Below are 13037 nucleotides of genomic sequence, written 5' to 3'. Positions count from 1 at the left end.
AGATGTTGTTCTCAAAAGTTACATCAATCTGATAGCCAACCTTCCTCTCTGTGAAAAGCCTGCCTGAATGTCACACACCCCCATCTCACACAGCAGACATTACATGCTCATGCAGCACTGTTAATTAGCCTGCGTTTCATGCAGAGACAGATTGTTAAGCATCTTCACGGAGGCCAGCTAAACATCCTAACTTGGCTCACTTGCTGAGCTGAGGACACTGAAAGGCAGCTAATGCTACACAAAGCTGATTCTCCTGAGTTATGGTTGGAAAGGACATTCCTTTTAATTGAGAACTGTTCTTGTAATGTGAAAGAACGTCTCAGGAGTTCTCTGCCTTTATTTCTCAGACTTTGCAAGGTCACCCTGTATGATCTTTGGGCTAGCTTTCTAGTAGTCTTTTATTTAATTTTACTTTTTTGATAACTTCAGAACTGCCGGTCAGTCATTTTAACCTCGTAATTGCCAGGCATTTTGACTTTTTATTTGATTTTCAACTTCTTGTTAGCACACAAAATGTGTGCAATTGTTAGTTTAGGACTTCCCTTGAAAAAGAAAAAGAAAAAAAAACATCGAGACTGTTCCTGCCTGTTTGCTCTTTTATAGTACAACTGTCTGTTTTCCTTTGACCTCAGATTTTTTTCCATGTTGGTATTTAGCCGCTGATGTGCCCTGCAGTTCTCCTATTTGCATACAGTACATTAACTTGCTTTTTATTACCTCTGTAATCTCTGTGAATCATGTCAGACAAGTCAGCTTGTCAGCCAATTTGCATCCACATTGAAGAGGAGATGGTGTCAGGAAGGAAATGTACCAGTGTCAAATCTGATGGATGTGAGATGAGAATAACATTTTTATTTTCAAATTGAAATATTGGCTTTAAAAGATTCCACGAGCATCACTGGTTCTGAGAATGCATCAGTATATCACCTTTTGTTATATGAATGCACATGCTGACTAGTAGATTCTGGATTTTGTAACTGATTTAGTTTGCTGTAGTAATGTATATTTTCACTGAAATGATTGAAGAAGTGTTTATACACCCCTGCTTATTCTATAGGTCCTTACTAGTCAATCAATTTTACCTATTCATTTGCATCAGTCATACATCATAGAATTTGATTACAGAGCCAATTACTTCTTAATAAAATTTAGCCAAATAGCCCTAATAAAATCATAACAATGGAATGTTATTGAGGAATTTAGTAGTAATACTCATAAAGCTTGGGGTCTGTTTGTTAAAATACACAAAATACTATTTTTTGAAAACAGCATTTTTTACATTTTTCATTGTCTGTGGCAGTATTTACAGTACATTTTTGGTGGGTCTTTCAGTTCACTCCACCTGGAGTCCAGCTGCTATGAGATATGATCTGAACTTCCAGCATGTAGTGACAGCACTACAAACACAAGTATTTCACATCTGTAGTAATGGTGTCATTTTAGTGCAACAGTTCAGTTCTGAATGGATAACATTTTTGAAGTCATTTCTAGTCTTGTATGATTTTTAAAATTATCTTGTCATTGAATGTAATTACGTGTTCAGTGGGCTTTTAAAAATTAATTAAAATGGCTATATATATAAGTTTTATGTGTTATCAAACCATCCCCCAAAGGCACCATTTGGGTCATTGTACTAAAAAGTATAACTGCTGATATGGGGTTGTCATGCTTGTGTTTGAATCACATCAGAATTGTATTTCTGCATGTTGTATGTAAACAGTGCATGTTGTATCTAAATCAACACTTTTTTCCACTAATATGCTGCATGTCACATAGCAATTTGCATTGCATTACTTTCAGTGGTCATTGTGTACAAATTTCATTTTATAATGCTTTTGCATACATGGTCAGCGCTGTGACGTTTGAATACACATTCCTCTGCATGTATGCTGTATGTTTTCCTTTGTGTCTTTCCTGTGTTAGATTCAATTCCCACATTCCATCTTAGCTGAAATTGCTGACATCCTCCATTTCTGTATTTGAGTGATGTCATGTGGTTGGTTTCTTAAGAGAGACCTGCCCCCCGTGTGCCTATTCTATGAATATTTATACTGATGAATAATAAGAAGTCTGTGTGATGTAAAATGGCCCGAGGCTCTTCTTTCAGTGCTCTTAGGCTGTTAGAAAAAAAAATAAAATAAAACATAATATTCTTTCATTATGAGTTCTGTGGTTAAAAAGATAGATGATCTTGTTTACACCTCTTGATATATATTTAACAAAATAAAAACAAGAGTGGGATCTAAAAAATACCCAGTTTCCATTCTCTTTTGCTATAACTGTAGTAGGCCACATGCATTGTTCACAAAACCAGTAGGAATCCATGTAAGTACCAAGAATGTACATACAGCACAGTATAGGCATAAAATTGTTAACAGTTATAATGTTTAGTCTTCAAATACCAGCAGCTTCAATCTGACCATGTTTATCACCACACCTTCATTGGCCCTAAAATAATAATGCCCTCCCCTCATAAAACTGTTGCTCTTGCCATTTCAGAGAAACCTGGCAGCTTTAATAGCTTCCAAAATATCCACATTATTTTTATGTTTGATATGTTTATAGTTTTAATATAAACCTTTGTAGTTTGTAGAGGGGCCTGAATTTGTGAAACATTTTTTGACTTACAGGAATATGTACAGGCAAAGTTAAAGATTGCAGCTTCTGTAGTTTGAATACCTGGAGTAAGATTAATTTAAAATATTAAAATATAGTTTAATTCATGAAAAAGTAAGCTACAGTTGAGATCCACTGAGGATAAACAGAATGTGGCAGGCGCATATAAAATATCAAAACAACCTGAGATCCACCAAGGTGGTTAAAAGCAAGTTTCTTAACATATAGAGAGAGGTTTCAGTGTATACCTTTTTCTGATTTTTTTTTCTTTTAGTCTGTCTGCTTACCTTCTGTTTCTGCTTTCCCTGGCTCTCATTGATTGGCTTTCTTGTTATTTACTGACACCCAACTTGTTTCCTTTATACTTTTTGTTCTTGGTGTAGATGTGACTGCCACAGTTCAGAAAGAGGAGGAAAAATGCACACAACAGGTGTAAGAGCTTTCTGATCTCTTTATTGAATATGTTGAGAAGGTCAAGTTTCAAAATTAGTAAGGGAGTGATGCTGTACAGGTTTTACTGGCTGTCTATGCCCCTTTGAGTCCATCCAGGATTGATCCCACAGCTGAGGGTGCTTAAAACCTGATCTTTGTTTGAAGTCACAGACTGGTGCAAGTGGTGACTTTTAAAGGTTTCATTTGTGCTTTCCTCAGTTCTGTAAAAAGGGACCCTCCTTCTCCATTTTTCATTTAACTTGACAGGTTACAAATAATTAATGTGCATCAGATTTAGGGACATTTTCGTGCAAACATATCATCCTAACAAAGGAAAATCTGGTTGGAGAATGGTGATTAACGTGTGTGTATATTGACGTCTCCGTAATCTATACCAATTACAACTACATTAGAGGCAGTTTTTCAATCAGTGCAAGTTTTATAGAACTTTGGTGCACATTAGGACAAAGACAGGCTAGGCTAAATGAATACAAATTACTTCATAACATCCTTTTGGAATCAAAATTAGTATGGGATTTCTACATTTTCTACAAAAATGACAAATTGAACTGTATTAAGGATGAATGTTAGCAATTTCGGAGTTCTGTGTTTGATAATTATGGGTCAGTCATCCACTTTCTGTGTGTGGTATGACAAATGAGCAACTTCAAAAATGATGACTTCATGACTCCACTGGCTTCCTGTGAGTCAATGGACAGTAGACTGTGGTTTGTGTTTATTTTTGAAAAATATGAATAGAAGTCAGTTCCATTTTACTTCATGTCACACCATAGTCATGAATGTCAGAATCCTATGTCGGCAATAAATATATTGAGACATTCATTTCTGTCACTTTGGTGCTCATGCAGACATTGTTGCGGTTAACAAGGCCTTAACAGTAAGCCAGCATATTGCATGTGTTTACTGTTGTCCTATAAATTGGCATTTCATCATTTCATCTTGTTTTCCTCTAGGAAAACTTAGTTCCACATGAACATCTTCTTTTCAATAGGCAAGCAGCTGGATGTACTTCACCAGCAGTGCCGTGATGCCATCAACATAAGGGGAACATTAAAACAGTCGCATTAATAATATTATAATAGTTTTAGAAAAAACATGATAGAAATAGGTAAAATTTAAGTGGATAAAACATATGCAATATGTTAGAGAGATATATCTTTTACTGTCCTGACCTGATATTTTTTTCTCTCCAAAAACAGCTATTTCCCTTCATGAATTTATCAGTATATTTACTAAAAACAGTAAGGTGACTACCAATCATACATAAAAGAACTTTATTAATATGCTGTAAGCAATCTTCAATGCCTGCTACTGAATGCAGTTCCAAGTGTGTCTCGTTTTTTACATGTTTTCTTTGTCACCGCTGAATGGATGGATTAACTTACAAAGTCAGTCGAAAGTGCAGTAAAGTGCACTATCAAGTTATACCATCAGCGAGGCAAACTCAAGACATGCACGTCTGGGTTTCATTGGCATGATGTTTCACATCTGTTTGCGCAGTGAAACTAAGTTTGGAACAAGACCAAAGTAACTGTTTGTCATTATAATGGTGCTGATGGATATTGTACCCAGTGGAGTTACAATGTACTGTCAGAGCTTACTTATCCCTGATGTTTTGAATTTGAGACAAACTTGTCTTTTTCAGAAAATGGTGTTGTGTGATTCCCAAACTAATACACATTATGTTCATTGACAAAGACGAGCCTTTTATTTAACGTTTTTAGAAAGAGATCGCTTCTGGAACTCAGCTCTTCGATCATGTGCTGTCTTTTGGGATTAAGGTATGATTAACTGATCTAACTGTACACTGTTGATAATTTGAATGTGTGGTATTATGACAATCATTACTGAAAATTTGCCAAAACTCAGCATTTTTCCCTCGCCCGAATGTAGCATTTTGCAGTGAAGGCCCAGTCAGACTGCGTGGTTAATCAAACGTGCCCACTGCTCAACAGTGAACAGTGCAGCTGTCTAGCAGAACCAGTAACACAATTACAGACGGGCCAAGGGGCGTCTGTGGAGAAAAGAGAAGGCAACTGAGAATTGGTCTTGCTGACAGCATTTATGTAATATAATCTCACCATCTGGAGGAAAATAAACATTTTTTGATTTGCCAGAACGAACAGACAGCTCTCTTGGAGGCGCGTAGCTATTTTGGTGTTTACAACTGGTACCATATCAGAACGTAATGAGCTAGCTACTCAAGGTGAAAAAGGCACTTGGGGATTCCAGATTCAAGCTTTGGGAATTAGGAAGGTGGTATATGTTCCTCTGTGACTAAAAGCAACGTTTTCTTTCCTTAATTTTACTTCATGAAATGAATAATTATTTTGGTGACAGGCCACAATAAGTTAGACTGCCTTTCATGGGAACTGCAGAAAACTAGAAAGAAATTATATATATATAAACAATTCCATCTGACCTATTTTGCACAAGGAATGCACAAGGAGTTGAAGCTTTTTTTAGAAAATAATTACACCATTGCGTAGCATGTTCTAATTACAAGTGTAATGGATCCCATAATTGTTCAAGCCAAGTAAAGGATGTTCAAAGGGAAACTGCACTCTCACTAATGAGTTGCAAAGTAATTAATATATAACACTCATTAGAATATTGTATAGTGATTATATAGTTTATGGCTATAGTTAATGTCAGTCTTAATGGATGGCTTCTTTGTAGTGCAAAGAGAACAGGCATATTTTCATGCCCTGGACAATGTATCGTGTGGTATACCTTTGTAATTAGGTTCTCTGAATTGCGTTTCAACAAGAGTGCAAGCAACCTATTACACACTATTACATGCTTGAATGGGATCTTTATTCATTTGACATATTAATGATGGTTGGTGATGCTGAACCAGAGATACGGTTTTCTGCAGTTTTTACATTACCCTTTATAGGTTCCTTTATGTATTCTTGCATAGACTATGTTGGACAGGATGCTGGGCAGGGACAGTGTCATTCTAAATATCTTTACCCTTTCATATCACTGGGGAGCTCAGTCAAAATGGGAGCATAGGTCAGATTTTTCTGTCTTGTCCTCTGCTCTCCCCTTCCCAGCATATGACACAGTCTGAGGCAGGGTAGGAAACAATGTCATTCCAAACCACTGCTCCACCCTCCTTGTTATCTTTCCCATCTGGTATAGGGCAGTGCCGCTGGGTGGAGACGTCTTTGGCCCGAATGTCAGTTGTGCCCACAGCATCCCTGTCCTCAGCCTGGCTCCGTCAGCTCTGGGGGGTTGATGGTAGGGGAGCAATTATTGTCCCTGATGCCGCGCATTCCCCCGCTGCTCCCTCTCTCCAGTTTGTGTCAGACTATGATGTCAGACCTCCCTAATGATGCCTCCCACCACACTACATTGATAAATGATAGAGATGGATCCCTAATGATATTTACTACTGTGGATCTTACCCTGGAAAGCCCCTCTATTGGATGTTATCCCTGTGGGTTCCACCTGAATCTCGGATTAATTGCTTGTTTTATTTTTAGCATGACTAAATGTAATATTCTGAAGTTGAGGGTAAAAAAAGAAAAGTGTGTTGCTTAACTAGAGCGAATGCAAATTCAGTCTTGCTGTGGAGTACAGTAGTCTGGTCGATTAAAGCAGTGTTTTTACTCTGTTACAGGAATTATAAAATGGCAGCAGTGTTTGAAGATGGATTTGATGGATGAATGAGCATGATTTCAAAACTGAGCAGACAATATTGACAGTTATCATCTTGTTTCTGGGTCTCTGCCATATAACAGAAGGCCATAGGCAAAGGTTTCCATTCCTTGTGTTCTTCTATGTACAGGAGGTTCAGATTGGTAATATGAAGTTCCCATTCTATCCGTGTGTATAGAAGCTAGCAAAGGATTCTCTGTCTTTGATCATGTCCTTTTATGAATCATCTTCTCAGGACAACAAATCATGTCTTTGTGACAAGAATATCAGCAAAAACGGTTTAGCTAGCCACCAAAGCTGTTCTAATGCCACACAATATGATACTTTCCAGATGGATTCTCACCTACTGCTTACTGTGGAAGGGACGTCTTTACAGATTATTATTTCTGGCTGCAGATGCATATGTGTGGTTCCCTTTTTACAACAGTCTGGTTTTCGGTGATCCACATTTACGACATTTGTAAAAATGCCACCATTGATTATTTTACTTAAAATCCTGATACACGATAAGGGAGAGACTAGAACACGAGAGGAAGAGAAAACGGGCATCTTGTATCTTTTTGAGTATGTGCACTGTCTCACTTTCATATTGTCTCACTGTAGTATTAGCCAAATTAAAAAAAAAAAAAAAAAAAAAACCGAATCCTGTAATTTGCGCCTTGCTGTTGTCTATGTTTTGTCAGTGGCAAACTATCATGCAGTGGATATAATACTGAAGATTTACACTGTACTTCATGTCTAAGCATAACAAGTATTTATGCCTTGTTGACATCTAATAAGTGTTTGACTCAATCCCATATTTATCCAGCCTTTATTGAACACATAGATTTCTATCCCATATTCAGGAAAGTAGCTGGCTTATAGCACTGCATCTTTTGGAAGAATAAGGTTAATTTTCAAATTATCTGATTTACAGGGGAATTAATTTTATTTTAAAATCCGGGGCTACTCATCGTATTTTGCATATGAAGGAGGATGATCTCTCATTAAATTTATACACTTGATACGGACGGAGGAAAAAATGCTAATGCTTTTATTTTTTATGGTTCAGAGACTTTAAAAAAGTTACAGTGAATGGCTGATCTACCACGATGTTGAAATGTTTATATACACAGCCACTTCTCTTTGTCCTTCCTGGACTCGAGGCCACCCTACTCATGTATGTGGGGTTTGCCCAGGTCAGTGTGCGCTATGGAAATGCTATCGGCTTGCCTCAGGTATAGTTGACCCTCAGTAGAGGTGAGTGAGTGGAAACATGGCTTTATAGACCCGGTACTGGGGTGGGCTAGCATGCCCTGATGATTGCTTTTCAACATGGCTGAGTAAGTAGGTGAAGGTTAAAGCAGCTTGATCAACCATGTTGGGCATCATACAAATGCCGTACTATTTGCAGATCTTCTCATTTTTTAGCTTCTTTTCATCATCCTCATCAGTAGTGTTGCCCATAATTATTATTTAAAAACCTTATCCAGGACTACAGTTTTTTTTATATATATATTATCCTGTAAACTGCTGGATATTCACTGAAGCAATGCGGGTTATATACCACACTTTAAAGTACATTGACTGCACCTTAACCAGGAAAACAAACTTACATCCTTATGTTCAGCTCCTTAACTATTCTGCCAGACTGTGTAGGTTTAGGGGTATTACATTTATGTTGCTCCGGTATTTTTGTGATGAAATATATGGCCCTCTTACTGTTGCTGGGTTAAGATATGATCTTGTTTCTAGTGGAGACAAGGGAACTCAGTAGCCTAATATTCTTTTATTTAAGAGATGCTATTCTGCTCCTTGTCTGAGAGGAGGTTTCCACCATCCTGAACATATGACAGTTGTGTTGAAAGCTAACCAGATAATGGGCTTGGTCTGTGTAGCTTTCAGTTGAGGGGGATCTGTTTTTTTTTTTTTTTTTTTACAGTCACTGAACATTGCAGTCAGATGCATGAGTGGGCTACATGTTTGATACTAGCTAGTAGTTTTTTAGAATACTGAGTGGCATTTTTATGCTTTGGACAGACATGTAAAGGCCCCACTTTTGTCCTTTATTCAAACTGTGTTGTCAACCTTTGGCATTCTGAGCAGAGGAGCCTGCTGGCTGGTATAGAAGCCTCAGCTCTTGAGACTTTTCACTGGGGACAGAAGAGAGGTCCTTTTGAGAGCCCAGGGCAGTGAAGAGCTGAAACCGCTGCCTGTTTTATGTAAGAGTGCATTGTCAAGACTATTTTCCCCTGTTTTTTTTTTTCTTCTTCTTGCTCTCAGCCTGAGGGTACAGGAGGTAGGGTTGGCACACAGGAATTTGGGAAACCGATGGTCGGGGGAGGGTCCCTCTCGAACACACAACTGCCTGTGAATGAGACTGAATTTAGGATCAGATTATTAGCAATCCGGCTTTCCCAAAGCTCCCTGGTTCAGATTGTCCATGTTAAGTGCTCGCGGTAAACCCACTTTAATTTTCTGAGTGCTTTTTGGGGCCCTTCTCATATTCCCCCAGTGGTCCTTTGAAAGCCAGGTGTCTGGAATTGTGTGCAAAGCTCTCTCTCTCCTTCCTAACAAGGTCCCCAGGCCCGGGACAGCCTTCCTCTTCCTCCACCCATTTTCATATGCCATTTCATTAGGTTTCAGCTGGACCGGAGAGGTGATTTGGAGAGAGCTTCAAATGGTGAACATTGAACAATAAAATGTTTTCTCCGGAGCGCTCCCTTTCTTTCGTTTCACTTTAATTGACCCTTTGAAAATGTGTTTATGTCCTTGAAAACTTGGTCGTTGATACACATATAGAATGCATTTCATCAGAAGCATTATTGTGCAAATGATGTTTGTATATAATAGAGCGCATTCTTTTTTTGCGAATGCTGTTTAGACATGCAGATGTTGGATGTTCATCAATTGACAGACCTATTAAAAACCCGCCAAACAGATTGTGCTCACTGATGTGCAATTTTATTTTAATGGCTACTGTTATTGCTCAAAAATCAATCTGTTTCTGAAAACCGGAATGGATGATTTTCTCAGGACAAGTGACTATCTCTCACCCATTATCATTAATGAACAGGCTCTAACAAACACTTGCCATTCCTATTTCTTTCTGGGAACCACATCAGTGAAAAGCAAGACATTCCTGTTTCTGAACAAATATCCTCCAAACGAGTTAGTAAATTACTCCTGGTTAATGAAAATGACTTTTTACATCTGTTGTTTTATGGCTGCTGTTTGCTGTCACACTCACATCAACACTGTTACCATCATCACCACCATCATGTATTTAAATGTATAATGTCTTGTGGCTGTTTATCCTGGTAAAGAGACAAGTTCAGCATTTCAGTTTGATCACCAGTGACCAGGTCTGGCCAACCACATCAGATCCCTCTAGATGGCAACATCTAACATGTAATTTGTCTTAGCACAAGATAGCAACAGACAAGTCAATATCAATATCGGGAAAAAGTCTTGACATTTCCTTCTTTCTGTCATAGTTTTATTCTAAGACACAGGTATCACTTTTTTGATGAAAAAATGTTTTTATTCATGCCAATCACTTTTTCATCATTGTTTTGGCCAATCATCAAATATTTTTGAGACAAGGAAGATAATACCCCTTTTTAAGTGAATATGTGTACAGTCTCATATTCAGAAATATATACTTATTAAAAAAAAAAAACACAGCAAAACGTACTCATTAAAATTGAAAGTAATTAATCAAACATGGCATAATGCTTAACACTGCAGAGGGCATAAACAATTTCTTGAACATTTTCAAAATTCCAAGTTTATATCTGTACAAAAAATGCTTTGCTAAAAGAACCAGAGAGCTAATGAATGAAGATTCATTTATGATTTTGTTTCTCTTGTCAGTTACATTTCATATTTTGTATAAAATGATATTTATTATCATCTGATGAATAAAAAAGCCCAACATCACCAGTTAACAAGTCATGTTCTGCGATACCTTGAATGTAACATTAACACACAGTTGTGAATGGTACAGAGTCTGAGTCAGCAACCATGAGCACTGTTTCATGAATCATGTTCAATAGCCCATAATTAGTATGAATTTAGGGGCCAATTCATTTAGGGACAATCAGTACAACTTCTGTGCACCTCACAATATGGATTTTAGTTTTTTGTATACAGACTTATACACACTCATATTTCTTAAAATAGGAAGTCCAAAGCTGCCCACTCTGAATGAATTTGTTTTACCCTGGGAAACCATGCCTCCCTTAATGAGGTGTGGTGGTCAATATGTATTCTTCTTCTATTATAGCTAGGTGTCCTCACTGCAGAGTCACTGTGTCTGCATAAAATGGATGAAGTTAAAAATGTCAGCATCAAATATTTGATCAAACACAAAGACACACAAGTTTATTTGATCCAAGGCTTTTGCTCATGTTAGCTGTAGGGTATGTAATTAACAGCAAGAGCAATAAACAGTTTAATTGAAAACAGTTCAATTAAAATTTGAGTGTTATTTTGTAAAGGCATCTGTGAGCCATAGCATCCCACACAGAAATGACTGAAGCACCGAGACACTGATGACTGTGGGGTCAACCCCATGGCCAAGACAGGAAACACTCATTTCCACAAAGACTGGGATTGCTGTGGGCTAATTTATGCAGCCTTCCACGTTTTCAGAAAAAACGTGGCATAAGTCATAAATCACTGCTTTGTCCGGCTGAAAGCACTGGACACATGCTCTGTGTCAGTGTTGCACCTTCTAAGAGAGGCCTGGAGAATCCATTGTACCTCATCCATACCTCTTGTGAGCAGTTTCTTGTCTCCACAGCCTTTGCCATTACCTCGGGTTATAACATTCTGTGGCTCGTGGTTAGGACCACTTCACTTGTGGTTTGGACCACTAGCTACAGTTTCAAACAGTGGTGTCTGAATTGTAATGTGTTAGGATAAAATGATTTCCTTTTGCATTTTGGACCTAGCTAGTCTTTTGTTTTCAGAAAAAAATGGGGAAAAATGTTACCCCACTTCTTTTCCTTCAGGATCATAGTGTGTAGTGCAGGACATATGAATTTGTTCTTTTGGAACACTAGGGACATTATTTGAGGTTGTTTATTTGCATGTGTGGAAGCACATACATCCAGTGAACACATGTTGCGGTAACCAAATTGACTGCATACAGTAGCTGAGTTGATTGCTGAACATTCCTTAATCAATAGGGTGTATCTGATTCATTTCATCTGATGTCTGTGCTTTCATGATTCACATCTCATAGAGATTATTGCATTGTGCATATATGTTATAAATGTTGTACATTGTTCCACTTTTTTTTCTACCTTGAGCATGAGGACTGCGCAAAGAAAACTGTCACAAACACACATTTCTCACATGGGCCACATAACTTCCCAGTGTCAGAATTTGTGTGGTGGTTACAGAGCCACAGAACATAAGTGGGGATTTACATGCAGTCTGAATTAGCTCTTTAATGACTAATTGAGATGAACCAGATAGTGTAATGGGAAGATTGTTAGTGATTGCCGAACAGGCAGATTCATTATGATGCTGTATTGACGTACCACAACCAAAGGATTGAATTACAGTTTAACACCTGGTCTGCAAAAACACAGCTCAGTAATTATAAATATTGCCAAAATGAAAAAAATAAGATTAGCAGCTTGTCATTATGATGTTCCTGTTTTCTATGAAGATCAAGATTGATAGTGTTTTCCCATGATCGCACATAAGCTATAGGAAGCTGATATTCCTATCTGTATTCTCCTTTTCTACCAATTCAGCCTACATACTGAACAATCAGTCCTTCACCATTTTCATTCTACAATACCTGTTGAAGTGGTTTGGTCATTGCATACTGTCTTCAGTGCATCTTGACAGCTTGACAGCAGTGTTCCTCAATCATTCATAGGCAAAGAAAGAGTCCTGTGTTTATTTAGTGAAGAAGGATGTACATAGCCATGATACAACAGTCTTGTGCTTTTCTGCACTGAATCTGAAAAGCGTCCTCAAGCAGTCTTCCAAAATCCAGTTAACAGGACAAATACAGTTAAAGGCTGGTAGGCAAGTGGGATTGGATATTATTATTAATCAGTTTCCCAAATTAGTTCTCTGATACCTCTGGGCTAATCAGGTTAATGTCCACCAAAAATTATATTGCAACTATAACCCATGCTTTCTTTTACAAAAGACAGGTATAAGAAAAAGTAGTCAGTCATGTCCACACTGTAGAAGTATGGCACTAAAATGTGGTGTTTTTCAGCATCCAAGGTGGAATATGGTATATGTGTTATTAGAAGGTTGCACCTTATGCTGTGGCGTTGCTGCAAATGTGT

At 37.8% G+C, this 13037-nt stretch overlaps 1 protein-coding gene across 15 annotated transcripts in view; it reads left to right on the top strand.

Annotated features, from left to right (window-relative positions):
* Nucleotides 1-13037, top strand: part of si:dkey-237h12.3 (teneurin-3) — a 253189-nt gene that overhangs the window by 49740 nt on the left and 190412 nt on the right. The gene's annotated exons all lie outside the window — the stretch shown is intronic.

Source organism: Megalops cyprinoides, chromosome 18 (genome assembly GCF_013368585.1).
Source record: "Megalops cyprinoides isolate fMegCyp1 chromosome 18, fMegCyp1.pri, whole genome shotgun sequence".
In the NCBI taxonomy this organism is placed as follows: Eukaryota; Metazoa; Chordata; class Actinopteri; order Elopiformes; family Megalopidae; genus Megalops; species Megalops cyprinoides.
Note: the sequence above shows the minus strand (reverse complement) of the source record. Positions and strands in the feature narration are given on the sequence as shown.